Source organism: Quercus suber, unplaced genomic scaffold, assembly GCF_002906115.3.
Source record: "Quercus suber isolate HL8 unplaced genomic scaffold, Cork oak 2.0 scaffold_330, whole genome shotgun sequence".
NCBI classification, from domain to species: domain Eukaryota; kingdom Viridiplantae; phylum Streptophyta; class Magnoliopsida; order Fagales; family Fagaceae; genus Quercus; species Quercus suber.
Genome location: NW_027069783.1, coordinates 30,353 through 46,025, shown reverse-complemented (window position 1 = coordinate 46,025; position 15,673 = coordinate 30,353). Strand labels below are relative to the sequence as shown.

At 33.2% G+C, this 15,673-nt stretch overlaps 1 long non-coding RNA gene across 1 annotated transcript; it reads right to left on the bottom strand.

Moving 5' to 3' along the window:
* Window positions 1-11,779: 11,779 nt before the first annotated feature.
* On the bottom strand, window positions 11,780-15,201 carry LOC112005586 (uncharacterized). The gene is made up of 2 exons (XR_010632928.1): window positions 13,850-15,201; window positions 11,780-13,029 (listed from the first exon to the last, which is right to left on the bottom strand). It is a non-coding gene; the product is annotated as an uncharacterized LOC112005586 (long non-coding RNA).
* Between the last annotated feature and the right edge of the window lie 472 nt (window positions 15,202-15,673).

The following is a 15,673-nucleotide window of genomic DNA, read 5'->3' as shown; positions in this document are numbered from 1 at the left end:
ATTGTGTGTAATTTTGTTGTGGCCATCCAAGATTAAAAGTTTCTTGATCTTAATGCAAAATGTGTTTCAAGTTTGAGAAATTGGAAATTCTAGAGCTTGAATGTACCCGAATTGGAGATTTTGTTCAAATTGAGTTTAATTGATGAAATTGGCTTGTTGATTTAATGTAATTGATCATTATTATCTGTTCTCTAACTTGTGTGATGATTAATTCGTCAATTTATTTCAAAACATACAAGTGGTTTTTCAAATTTTGGGATTTTTGTTGAAAACTCTATGCTCAAGCTAATTTTGTGAATTTAAACTTATATTGAACTTAGTTTTACTGCATTAAAGCATGCATCATGACATATTTTTTATGCATCATTTGTATTTAGGATCCACATGTATTGTATTGTTTTTGTATCCATCTTGCAGTTTTGCAGTCATATTTCTTATTGTTTTCACACATGCATACAATTTGTTAAATTGGGTATTCAACTTGATTTAAAAATTGATTGATTAGTTTTTGAGTTATGTACTTTTTAATATATGCTATTTTTATGTGTGAACTACAGAAAATATTTTTCTTCAGAGATATGATGGATAATCAATATGCAAATATTTTCTCTACTCATGCAACTGTTTATGGGTCACATAGTATCAAGTTTGCATTGATTGAAAGAGAGAATATTTTTCTTCATGTGTATCCTTACCTTAGTTTTTTTAGCTTTGGGTTGTGTGTTTTTTTTTTTTCCTCCTAATTTTTCCCCAAAACTTGTTTTGTTTTTCCTATTTTTATAGGGGGAGAAGCTTGTTTTTAACATTTGTTGTTCATAAGGGGAGTTGTCTCTATTTTCTATAGAGTTGAAGTGGTTTGTGTCCCATTGATTCTCTATTTTCTCTTATCCTTTATTGCGTATGGTGACTGTTTACTCTTTGTATGAGTTGTCTTTGTCAATACGTGACAAAAAGGAGGAGAAATTATTGATTTATGGGAATCATGTTTGTCTTATTTATGGGGAGTTGAAATTATTTTTGAAATGGGAGAATATAAATAAAAACTTTTTATTGTATCTAACTTAGGGGGAGAGTTAGTTTACTTATGTTTTTATTTTTGTTTCTTGTTCACTGCTCATTGATTTATATTTATTTGTTATTCATGATATATGTCTTTGTTTTGTGTTTTGTGAAGTCAAGAATTTATTTGTTGATTTACTGTTTTTCTGTCACACATGCGTTTATGCCTTTCGTTTAGTGTTTCAAGAATATACAGGTTGATTCAATTGAGCTGTTGTCTACACTTGCAACTAATGGATAGTAGTTAGGATTGAATTCGTGTTTATGAGTATTGTTTATGTAATGGGCTTTTACTTGTAAACTTTGAGCTTTGTGTTTGTGTTTTGTCACAGATTGCCAAAGGGGGAGTTTGTTAGGTTCCAAAGACTTATGATTTGATGTATTTAGAACTCTAATGTGTAATGTTAGCAAACCATGATCAAAACAATACGTTTAGTCTTGTTTAGGCTTGCTCAAAGTTGTGTATTTCATGTAAAGTTGGAATCGAGTGGCTGCAAATGTATTGGTGCATTTCGGCCTGACTCAATCGATCGAAGGATATACTCGATCGATCGAAAGTCAGCCCAAATGTTTTTTCTGCAGAATTTCCTACTCAGCTCTACCTCATTAAACATTTAGAGTTTTATGTTTTTGCCCTAAGTATATAAAGCAAAACTCTAGCCACGTTTTGAGAGTTGCTCTGGTTGTATTGTTGCTCATATTTTTGCTGTTTGTGTGAATCTCTTGTGAGATCCTTGAGGAGCTTTCCTTCACATAAACTTAGGATTTTCAAGGTAGAAATATTATCAACACCTTGATGATCAACTCAGTTGCTACCATTGGAGTTTAAAGAAACATAAGCAGGGGTGCTTATATCTTATAAAGAATCCAAGAAAGAAGGGGTCCGTGGATTCAGAGCTTGCACGTGGTCGTGTCAGTAAGTTCTACTGGTGGGTAGCATTAGAAAGTCGAGCGTGGGTGCTTGTAAGTCCTTTTGTATGAACTTCAATTATTTTATATAGTGGATTCAAGTTTACCTTGAGGATAACTAGATTTCCTCCCCAAGTTTTTTACCAGTTTGGTTTTCCTGGGTGATCACATCTTTGTGTTTTTTATATTTCCGCTGCTTTATATCTTGATATGATTATTTGATTGTGTTAACCTAGATTTGCATAATTTGACTAAGTTAATCACTTGGCTAATTGACTAGGCTAATTTGGTTGGGTTAAGGGGTCTAAAAAACTGTTCAAGTATGATGAATGGTGACGTAGTTTAAAGAAGAATTGGAACCCATTGCTCACCTAATAGTAATAGTTTAGTTTCAATGCAATTTCTTGTGGTAAGGTTGCAGCTACCCCACTTATCAGCCATTGCTTCTATTGCAATAAATGTGAATGTTGCACCAAAACCAGTGCAAATTTTTTTAGTTTATAGTTATTTGCTTTGTCGGACTGCAGCTTGGTTTCTTCATCCATTCATTTATGAACATGATCATTGTTAGTATTGATACACCATTTTGAATATGCTAATATGGATGCAGAAGCAAAAACATAAAGTGTAGAACACAATAACACACGAGGGTTACATGATTCAACCTAACGGCCTACATCCATGGAGGAAACCCTAAAGGACTACATCAATAATATATTAGAGTGTAGTACAAATCTTGTGTTACAATGAACCATAACTTGTGTATATATAGTAGACTAAACCCTAAACTAATAGACTTCTAGTACAAGTAGGAGACTTGGCTTGCACACAAAATAGAATTAGGCTTGAGCTTATGTAATGCGCTAATATATCTCTAACACCCCCTCTCAAACTCAAGATGGAAGCTTGATGAAACCTTGAGATTTGATAAGGTTGAAAAGATCTCTTAAATGAAGTTTGGCTCTGTGACGATGGTTTGAGAAAGGCAATGGTCTTGCTGTGTTGATGCGACTTCTAACGGTGGCATGACTATACCAGAGAGTTTTGACGGCAGCAATGAGAAGCCAAAGAAGATGAACGCAACGAAGAAACGTTAAGGAAGACAAAGATTGCTCTTAATACACCGTAAGGACAGAAAATCATGGCCACAGGAAGGTGGCTCTGATACCATGTTAAATATTAGCATTGATACACTATGTTAAATATGCTATTATGGATGTGGAAGCGAAAGCATAAAATGAAAAACACAATAACAACCCGAGGATTACATGGTTCAACCTAACGGCCTACATCTATAGAGGAAGTCCTGAAGGGCTACATTAATAATATATTAGAGTATAGTACAAATCATGTATTACAATGAACCATAACATGTGTATATATAGTAGACTAAACCCTAAACTAATAGATTTCTAGTACAAGTAGGAGACTTGGCTCGCACATAAAGTAGAATTAGGTTTGGGCTGCTAATGAGCCAATATATCTCTAACAATCATGAACACACAAAAAAATCAATGTGAGGAAATATGTCTAGAGTTTCTACAAAGTACTTATAAAATATGTTTCTAATAATCATTTTATTTAACAGATGTGCTGCTTATTGAGCAAGTGTCTGCGGAGTCTTAACAATAATCTCAACAACAAAAATTCATGATAACCTTACAACATACAAATTTATGCTTTTTAATAATAAATTAGAAAACGTTTCATTCCGCCTTATCTAATTAATTTGATCAATTACAACAAGACACGCCAAAAGCCTTGTAACTCAATTGATTTGACCGGTTTCTAATTGAATGCAAATGATGTTCTCAAATTAAGCACAATTCCAAATATCTATGAGATTTCTATTAAATTATTTCTCTATACAGAATTTCATGACAGAAAATTGGTAACATGACATAGTAGTCCAAAAACATTTTGTCTAAAGAGTAAAATGGGATTCTTGTACAAAGGTCGTGGTCTAAATACACTGGCGCAAAATCCAAGTATGCTCAGATGGGCCAACTGAAGGTTGTAGTCGCCATTTCTGTGCGTTGTCCGAACTGCAGCTACTGCTGTTGCTAATTGTAGTTGGAAATGACCACTTCAGTCCATTGGCAAAGCAGGCACGCGTTCCGTATACTTGGGCCAAGTTCTCGAAAGAGTGCAGCGCCATTAGTAGAGTTTATCCATATTGGGCCAATAGATACTCCCTTCTTTTCCACTGAACTTAGCCCAAGGACTATCTCTCACTCTCACCTGCGCTTCCCTTCAATCAAATTAGCGCGGTCAAAATATGAAACACCTTTTAGTAACCTATTTATTTGTATTAACAAGTACTTTTAAAGTAATTATTAATAAATTATTATAAAAAAATTTTAACATCAATTTTTCTGAAAAATAAAAAATGTCAAAAAAATTTAATTATNTAAAAAATGTCAAAAAATTTAATTATATTTTTGCCCTTAAAAATTTTCTAAACAAATTTTGTAAATCAATATTTTTAAAGCATCCATGAACTTTTTTCTTTATTTGAAAGAGTGACACTTATATTTTAGGTTATTTCTTTTTTGAGAAAGAGGTGTGAAAACGTATATTAAAATCACTTATACCATCAGTGAAAATCTAATCCTGCAACTTGACAGCTAGCCAATAATTAAGCTTCTAATAAATTAAGGGAATATAATCTGTAATATGAGTGTCAATACCTCAAATAAATCTTACTTATCCCATTACCAAACAACTCCAATCTCTATAAGTAGCGGCCGGTGTCTATAGTATTCACCAAGTTTAAAGCTCCAGCCGCCGCAAATCCTGCACTACTACTTCTCCTAGGTCTTAAAGTCATCCCAAAATCCTTCAATCTCATCATTCTGATTCAAATTAACAATTCCATGGCCATTTTCTCATTCATCGTGACACAACCTGGAAAGCACTGACGCGGCTCTGAAGGAGCCGGACCCGCGTCGGACTCGGCGGGACGCGGCGACGCGGGAGGGACGCCGCAGACCGCGCGTCCGTGCCGCGTAGGGCCGCGTCCTGCCACGTGGAGCGCCGGACTCGCGCCGACTTGGGTTCGACGAGCGCTGATTCGCGCCGAATCGGATCGTCTTCTTCCTCTTTTTTTTTTTTCACGAGCCCAGCACTTGTTCTTCAAAGCGGACGTAACAACAAGGTTAACTCCTGAGCGAGAACTCCTTGGTTTCACTACTGCTGTGCAGCTATGGCATAAAGGCTTGTTCTTCTGTTTCTTTTTTTCTTTATCAGTTTTGTTTTGTTTTTGCTATCAAAAAAAAAAAAAAAGTTTTTTTTTTTTTTGAAAAGAATTGTTGAATGTGTTTGGTCATGGTCAATGGTGCTTTATTTTGCTTTTTGTGCCTCTCACGTGAGCCACATTTTCCCTCTCTTTTTTTTTTCTTTTTTTTAACATTGAGCCACTGAACTGGCCACTAATAGGCTTTTGGATTTTGGTTAGTGAGGTTTCATTTTGTACAGTATATTATTATTATTATTATTATTATTATTATTATTATTATTATATAAAAAAACATGCTTAGCAATATATAAAATATATAAATAAAAATATTTTTAATAATTTTTTAATCGCCGAGTCCCGCCGCACCCGCACCCACCTTTTAAAAAATTGCCGAGTCCCGCACCCGCACCCGAGTCTCGAAACGCACCCGTGCTCCCCACAATTTTTAAATTCTCTCCACAACATATATAGCAAAAAGATATAGGCCCCCTTAAAACCCTATAACCGGCCCCCCATTTGTTTAGAAGACTTAAACTTTGTCTAACAGATAAAACTTCTCCTCAAATAAAAGAATAGTAGAGCTCTCCAATTATTTAAAGACTTGTAATTAATCTAGTGGACAATGACCTACTCTCTACAAATAGAATAAATAAAGCTTTTACATTTTCCTGTTTATTCTCATTCTCATTCTCAAGTTACATGTTTTTTGCTTTTTTCTCCTCAATGTTGCTGCCAGCCTCATAGTTTAGTTATTATTAACAAAACAAAGCTCATCTCAACACAGCCACACAAAACTGAAAACCCTCACAGCTAGTAAAAACAAATATTTCCCTTTTTTTTCCATCTCATTGCTGCTATAGTAGAGTAGTGAACTTGGATGTGTGAGGATGTGTGTTTGTGTTGGGGGGATAATTCATTAAAATAATTTAAAATAAATAATATGAATGATGAAATGGATGTTGCTTAAAATAATAGTGGAATCCTATTAAAAAAAACATAAAAAATAATAGTGGAATTTATTTTTCTTTAATGTGAATAACATCTATATAATTGAGAAAAAAAAAATTAAGGTTCTTTTTAGGTTAATTCTTGAGTCATATTAAAGCTAAAAAAAAATGAGCAAAGCCAAAAACAATTGCTGCATTCCTTAAGAAAAAAAAAAGATATTAGTAATTTAAAATTTAGGACACCAGTAGCAACAAATGTTTTTTTTAAAAAGCAAAATGTTCTTTTTTAATGATTTGATGACGGTGGATGAATTTAAGATGCCTGTAGCAACATTTAAAATTCATAATTTGATGATAATAGATTAATTTTATTCTATGAAAGATTATTGTCATACATAAATTTCATGCAAAATATTCTTTTTTGGATATTATGTATGTCTATAGATAGTGAACTAGACAATTTATGGATATGTTAGAGCTAATAACGTTATACTCAATATATTTACGAATTATAATTATCAAATAAATACTATAACTCAACACCCTAAGTTAAAAATACTAGCTACGCCACTGGTTGTTGTTGTGGTGGCGTTGGATTCAGTGTTGCATGTGGAGTCGAGTTGGTCCTAGAGATGTAGGGATGGTTTAGGTACAAGAAAAGGAAAATGCTAAGACCACAATTTTTGTCACAACTTACTCACATAGCAAGCCATGAGTAGTGGAGTAAAAGTGGTGGGATTACTCACAAGGAAAACGTGAGGTCTATTTGGCTGGAAAAGTCTAAGATTACAAATTTGTTCATAACTTCTTGCTAGTTGTGACTTAACAAAGGGTGATTAGTAAAGAAAAAATGGTGAATTCATGCATCAGTTATGATTAACCATTCACAATCTATTATGTCAGAATTGTAAAATAATTTGTTGTTCCAAAACTACTCATTTTTTCGTCAAAGGGCAACACATTAGATTGTTGAGTTGGCATTGCGTGCCTTTTTTTAATTATTTGGCACTATCTTTTTTGTATTTCATAGGATTTATAAACAGAAACAATGACACAAAGACCATATATATATATATATGTGTGTGTGTGTGTGTGTGTATATCTATATCCTGCAACCAACGTAAAGTCTCCGTGTCACTGTCAAAAATTCACCGTTCATAACTACAATGGAATGGAGTATCTACATTCTATTGTAGTTATGAATGACACGGAGACTTTATGAATGACTACTGCTGACTCTAGAAATTTTTCTTAGGATATCCTTTAAGAAACATAATTTTTTTTAGTGGCGACTCCAAGAATTTTTTCTAAATGTATTGTTGTTTAGTTGTTTCATTAATTTTTTTTGTCTTTTGTAAACTACAATTTGTTATATTGTTGTTTCATTAATTATAAAATTATTAATTGTTGTTTAGCCTAATATAATATAATTTTTTTTGTCTTTTATAATGTATTGGTTAATTAAATTATTATTTATTATTTTTTTAGTTGATTTCCTTAATTAATTATTGGTTAATTAATATTCCAAACAAACAAAATTAATTAGTTCAACTAATTACTATGGTTGTTTGATACTTGGAATATCACACTATTACTTAACCAAAAAAAAAAAAGTCAATAAATTGTGCAGCACAAAAATATATAGGCCCTATAGCTTAAGTCCAAGTCTAAAAAAGAGTGATTTATTACAAGCCTCATGCCTGATGCCCCTAATTACAAGAGCCAACTGTCAATCAGAAAATTTCACAATCACAAATCACAATACACATTACACTAAAAGACAATTAATATCTCACCAACACCAACACATACCAACGATAAGATAAAGCCAAATTCAAAAAGTCAAAAAATAAGCCAAAAAAATAATTAATAAAGCCAAAAATTCAGCCAGCAAATGAGCCAATCACAGACTCACAGCTCCAAAGAGAGAGAGTTAGATTTTTAAAGAATAAAGAGAGTTAGATTCTCATTCATTCCTTTCATTTCATATTTTCATAGTTTTCACTTTTCATTTCAGTGAGAGATTGAGAGAGAGTCAGAGAGAAAAAGAGAGATAAATACCTTCAAGGAGGGAGCATCGAGCACCGGAGTAGCCAAGGTGCCGAGCGATCTGCGATCTACGATGAGGGGCAAGTGATGACAACGAGCGACCCAGCGACGATGTGCTCTAGACTAGACCAAGCTCTGACGATGTGCAAGCGATTTCTGATGAGCAACGATATGCTCTGGACTGCGACTGGACCGATCTTCGATGAGGGGCAACAATGTGTTCTGGAGTCTGGACTGCGACTGAACCAATCTAACTTCTAAGGAGAGGCGTTGCTCTGTTGCTTTGTTTTTAGGTTTGCTTTAGCTTTAGTGATTTATGATGTACTAATTTACTGATTTGAGATTTCTAATTTAGTGATTTGCTCTATATTAGGGTTTTTTTTTTTTTTTTTTTGAGAATCCNAACAAATAAAAAAAATTTAATTATTATATATATAAAAAAAAAATTCAAATAAGGAAGTTCTTGAAAATACCTTGAGCATAACGTGGCGTCACCATTGACTACAATTGAATACTAGCATTTCATTGTAATTATTGAGTACAAATCTTCTGTCTCATTTTTCCTATTCCACTTTATACTTCGCAAATAAAAAACTTGACATGTTTACACTCATTTAATTCAAATCTAATTTTCAGCATTTTCTTATTTAGTTTCATAAAATGAATAAAAATCTAAACCACCCTATCAACCACCAGCCACCACCACTGCCGCCACCCACCTTCGCTGACGTCATCAATGGTCAATCACCACCACTGGCCACTACGTCACCAGTCACGGCCAACACTTACGCCTGATTTAAAAACCGCTGGAAACCCAAGCCAATCCCACCGCCCCTCAATCCCATCAACCACCATCACTCCACCATAAATTAAAAAATAAAAAAACCCATCAAGGTCAGTCAAGATGCCGTTCTCTCTGGATCTGAAGCAGCACCACCAAGGTCAGTCACGCTGGATCTGAAGCACCATCACCAACCTCCAACGCCACGACAACCACAAGACAATACTATCGTTCTGTCTCTTTAAGCTCAACCACCAAGCAAAACAGTAACAACTATAGCCAGCAAAAATCCAACCAAAATAAATCTAAGAGGAGTGAATGAGAGAAACAGAGGGTGGGAGCAAATCTGCCGCATGTTGTTCGGTTAGAGGTCAGTAATATATATATATATATATAAGCTTTTTTAAATTTTCCAATTTCTTTAATAGCCATGAGTTACTGGTGGTTGAGGGTGGTGATGATGTTTGTGCCGGCAACGGAATGGCCATGTTGGTGGCGGCAGAGTTTGGTGGTGGTGCGAAGATGTGTGAGGATTTTTATTTTTATTGTTTTAGTTAAGTGAATTAAAAAAAAGCATAAAATAGGGAGTTGATTAAATTGATGGACACATGGCAGATTTTTATTCGTGATGTATAAAGTGCGGATGTGATGCTAAGATAGACGTGTGAGGATATTTATTTTTATTATTTTAGTTAAGTGAATTAAAAAATAAAGCCTGAAATAGTCACATGGCAGATTTTTATTCGTAGCATATAAAAGTAGTATGGGGAAAATTCCTATATATAGGATAAAAAAAACACGGCACAAGGAGGCGAGAACAATGGAGGACAACAATTTTCGTCCAGAAGAGCTAGTAAAATCTCTTTGCATTAGTTTTTACTTTACATTTTTTTTTTCATTCGCTCTTGAATGCTACTAGTTCAAGTCCATCATTTTGTAATAAATTCTTTCATGATTAAAGATTGTTAAACTACCGATTGTCCCAAAAGTTTAAGCTATTGGGATATGGTAAATTTAATCATTTAACCAATACTTCTAACACTCCCCCTCACGTGTGGGCCGAAACTACCTTTTAATAAGTGAGACCCAACACGTGGGAATTTAAATGGGAGGTAGAGTGGAGGAGACAAGGATCGAACTCAGGATCACATGCTCTGATACCATGTTAAATTACCGATTGTCCCAAAAGCTTAAGCTATTGGGATATGGTAAATTTAATCATTTAACCAATACTTCTAACAAAGATTAATTTTTTTTTTTTTAAAGGTGTCAATATCTTACCTGCTTTTCTGCTCTAGTGGGCACTGCTAAGTGCTAAGAGCTAAGCGCTAATGATTTACAGAGCATTTGAGTTTAAACCTGGCATCTTTATTGCATGTTTATTAACAATCAATCATGTTTTTCACATATATATATATATATATAACACATCAAACGGAATTTAGGACAGTACGAATTTTTTTCTTCTTTTTTTGACATTACAGTGCTCCTCTTAATTACTTAGATAAGTTTTTTGTTGACTTGTTCGTATCCCCCCAAAAAAAAAAGGGAAGGAATTTAGGATAGAAATCAAAATGATAGGAGTAATGCTAACTATTCTACAATATTTTTACAACAGTTTTACAAACTATTAATGTGACAAATTCTTATTAGTTTTAATATAAATTCACTATTAACATCACGTTTATGTTTACAAATAATTATTTAAAAATTACTAAAGACACATCACAAAACTTGCTTCTTTTTTTTTTTTTTTTTTGATAGGACAAAACTTGCTACATTTTCTTTTTGAAAATCAAAACTTGCTACTTGAATGAACTTGTTGCGTCAATATTAGAAGATAGATCAAAATCAAAATACGAAAGTCTCTCTCTCTCAAAAGAAATAATTTTTCCCTATAATTCGGATACCAGGAATTATAAATGGAGTGTGTTCAAGAAACCATATTTTTTGGGGGTAACGGTTAGTCTTGACAATAGTTTTCAGAGAAGAAAAAAACTTGCACACACAGCAAAATAAAATATTTTTATAATTGATAAAGGAAAGAAACAAATAAAGTGAAAATAAAATAAAAACAAAGACAACAATTCAGTAGGAGCAAGCAAAATAAAAACTGGGGTTTATTTCTTTCTAGAGGAATATTAGATGTAAGCAAGAACACAATAAAAGTAACATGATAGTGACACAAAATTGAAAGACTTGGCAAATAATTTAACTTGCACCTCTAAATTAAATATGAGCATTAATCTAATTACAAGAAAAATATTTTATTGGCAAATCGAATGTCATGGATATTCCTTCTGCTCATTCATCAACTGTATATCCATTAATATTGCATGTAATCTGAGGCAATTCTATGTTTTTTTTTTTTTTATTTTTTTTTTTTTTTTTTGATAGGACAAAACTTGCTACATTTTCTTTTTGAAAATCAAAACTTGCTACTTGAATGAACTTGTTGCGTCAATATTAGAAGATAGATCAAAATCAAAATACGAAAGTCTCTCTCTCTCAAAAGAAATAATTTTTCCCTATAATTCGGATACCAGGAATTATAAATGGAGTGTGTTCAAGAAACCATATTTTTTGGGGGTAACGGTTAGTCTTGACAATAGTTTTCAGAGAAGAAAAAAACTTGCACACACAGCAAAATAAAATATTTTTATAATTGATAAAGGAAAGAAACAAATAAAGTGAAAATAAAATAAAAACAAAGACAACAATTCAGTAGGAGCAAGCAAAATAAAAACTGGGGTTTATTTCTTTCTAGAGGAATATTAGATGTAAGCAAGAACACAATAAAAGTAACATGATAGTGACACAAAATTGAAAGACTTGGCAAATAATTTAACTTGCACCTCTAAATTAAATATGAGCATTAATCTAATTACAAGAAAAATATTTTATTGGCAAATCGAATGTCATGGATATTCCTTCTGCTCATTCATCAACTGTATATCCATTAATATTGCATGTAATCTGAGGCAATTCTATGTTTTTTTTTTTTTTTCCCTCTCTGTTTTTCACAGTCGGCAACAACTTGGTTCCTCCACCAAAGTCCATACTGCTTTGGGTTTTCTCATTTTAGCGCTGCTTACCCTTCTACAAGTCAAGTATCAAAACTCTGGCAACCCATTTCAAACGCATGGTGCAATTATGTCATCTTTTATTGTACTTGTGATTGGTTACGCTTTAACATTGGCAGGGATAAGCCGACCAACTCTCAACACAAGCTACCTCCATATAGGCAGGAGAATGTGCGTCATTTTAGGAACTTCTGCCTCTGGCTTGCTGGTAGAGATCCTTCTACCACCGTGGGGAATCCTAATCCTAGCTATTTCTGCATTAATGTTTGCACAGTTACTGTGTGTCTCACATCAACAGATTCTCCAATGCTTTGGACAAATTTTCCAAACAATCCATCAATCTATTTCAGAGGCAGTCAAAACATTGTGTGGCTGGGTCCAAAATGGTTTCCAATCACTACAGCAAGCAGCTTCCAAAGCATTCAACAGTTCTTCGATGCCAACTGCCAACTCAATAGAGAACCAAGTGGAAAATGTAGCAACTAGTGGCTAAATAGTCAATTTAGAGTTTCAGATTATCATAATATCAGTAAGTGACCTTATATTTCGATCATTTTAGATGTGAATCTATTGTGATCTATTGTTTCCAAATTTTCTATTTTTTGAGTTTTGTTTTCTTATTGTTGCTATGGTAGGATGAAACTCATTTCCCCAATTTTAATCTAGATATATGACACATGGCCTTTAAAAAAGCCAATGATCTTAAAAAGACCAATGTAAACCAGGCAATCAAATAAATGACACAAGTCTCACATTTGGCTAAAAATTGGAGACTAGAAGATTTAAATGGGAGGAGATCTTATCCCAAATTGGATAGCACAAAGATGATAAGGTATGATGATGTAGTTTAATGAAGAAATAGAACCCACTGCTCACCTAATTGTAATAGTTTGTAAGGCTGCAGCTACCCCACTATCAGCCATTGCTTCTACTGCAATATATGCGAATGTTGTGCCAAAACCACTGCAAAATTTTAAATTCATAGTTATTTGCTTTGACAGACTGCAGTTTGGTTTCTTTATCCATTCATTTATGCACATGGTCATGAACACACAGAGAAGACTGTGTGAGGAAACATGTCTAAAGTTTCTACAAAGTACTTATCAAATATGTCTCTAATCATTTTATTTAATAGATGTGCTCCTTATTCAGCAAGTATCTGCAGAGTCTAACAGTAATCTCAGCAACAAAAATTCATGACAAGCTTATAATATACAGATGTATGTTTTTTAATAACAAATCAGAAAACATTTCGTTCCACCTTATCTAATTAATTTGATCAATTATAACAAGACACGCCAAGAGCCTTGTAACTAAATTGCATTGACCGGTTTCTTTTATATCAAGAACCAGGGTTCAAATCCTCTCCCCCACTCGTTGTAACAATTTATCTATAAAAAAAATTAAAGCGTTAGCTATTTGCTCTCTGTATTCTCATCATGCTCACAACTTCAGATATGTTATAGTTTGTAAGAAAATGAGAAATAAAATAATCCATGGAGATTAAAAATTGTCTAAAAATACAAAGACAAATTTGAAATTTTTCCTTTTTATAGTCCAGATTAAAGATAACAAATTTAAAGGTGTATCCAGTGTCAAGTCATTTAAAAATAGCACTCTGGATCTAGGAAATACTAAAATTTGACAAAATTGAACGAGACATGGTATCATTTCAAGTAAATGAAATTTCAGGTTAAGTGAATAAAGTGATAAGGAAAATGTAAACAAATTGTAGAATGTCGAGGTTATGGAGTGAAACAATTAATTTAGAGAGAAAACTCACCTCTGGTGGAAGGAGCACGTGGCTCATTCTTTGATCTCGATTCCCAGAGACAATCCTTAACAACTCTGCTTTCGATAAGTTGGAAATCTTGTAAAGGAAACTCATTAGAAAAGGGATCGAACAGTTTGGTGGCCGAGAGAATGCCCAGCTGTCTCTTTCTGCCGACTCGTATCGTTACACTTGAATTTGTTTTGGTCTAAAGTGGGGGAAGTAGAAAGAATGAATCTTCTAAAGAAGATGCTGGAATATTTGGCTAAAATAACTTTTTAACCCTCTAAGGTTTGTGTTATTATGATTTTGATCTCTCAAATTTCGAAACTTTCAATTAATCCTTCAAATTTATTTTTTTTAAAAGAAAGAATCCTCTAAATTTTTTAATTGCTAATTGAAAACAAAAGTGCTAAACAATTAAGTTTATAACCCTAAGTGATTAACAAATATGGAATTAAATAAATTAACAAATACTCACATCAAAGAAAAATAATAACTCAGTAGAATATATATATACATACATACACAACACAATTTATGCTATATATTAAATCAAAGCAATAAAGGTTGACACAAAGATTGATCACGAAGAAAAACTAAAGTTTTGTTTGATTGGGGGATAATAATGACAGGATAGAAAATTTGGGAGATAGAAAAAATTTAATTTTCTCCTATGTGTGTTCAGTTAGGAGAATGGAAAAGTGAATGGATGGAAAAAAAAATTTTGTTTGGTTGAGAAGAAAAATGAGATGATAGAAAATGTAGTTTGTATAAATTTATTCTCATTAAAAAAATTAATAGTTTAATTTTTTTTTTAAATTGTTGCTAGTATTAAAAATAAATAATAATTAAAAAAAAAGCCATATACAAGTGGGATAAGATAGGAGTAGATGAGTAATTTCCTATCAAGCCCCCTCTTCTCCACACATTTTTTCCCAAATTGGGGAGAAAACAAAATCATCCTAAATGGTGAGCTCAGAAAGAAAACTCTTGAGCCCCACCAAAATCTCCCCCGGTTTCCCTTCCTAACCAAACAACCCAAAAAAAAACCATTTTCCCCCATTTTCCATCCCTAGTAATCATCCCAACCAAATGACTCCTAAGGGTCTGTTTGGTTGAAAGGGTGGAAAAGTGAGAAGATAGAAAATTGTAGAATAATAGAAAAGTAGGAAGATAGAAAAAAATTTTAATTTCCCTCCTTTTTGTTTAGTTGAGAGTGAAAAAGTGGAATGATGGAAAAAGTAAGTTTATATAAATTTACTCATGTGCTCTTATTAAAAATAATGCCCAATTGAAACCAAAAAAGTGACAAACAACCCAAAAAAAAAAAAAAAAGAATGCAGAAGAAAAAAAAAAAAAAAAAAGAGGCAAAAAGGAAAAGAAACATCCAAGAAATAAATAAATAAATAAAGGGGTGAGAAGAGCAATGTCAGACAAAGCCATGTGCAAGTGCACATGGGTATTTTTGTCCATTAAGCAGCCCCATTTTCTCCTTTCAATTTTCTCTCCATTGGAGAGAGAAAACTTTTTGATGGACCGGGAAGAAAAACACCTAGCTCCACCTTTTATTTTCCTTCCTCCCCACCCAACCAAATGCACTCCAAAAAGTTTTTCTTCCCATTTTCTCTCCAAAGTTTTCTATCCACCCAATTTCAACTCCAAACAAAACACACCCTAAATGGAAAACCCCTTAAAGGAAAAATGAGGACAAACACTCTCATAGAAAATCCACTATTTAAAGCACAATTATAACAAGCAACAACTTACAAAACCTTTGCTAGCCTAGATTCTAGCAACATCTGCATAACTACCTTGGTAGTCTTAGAACCTTTG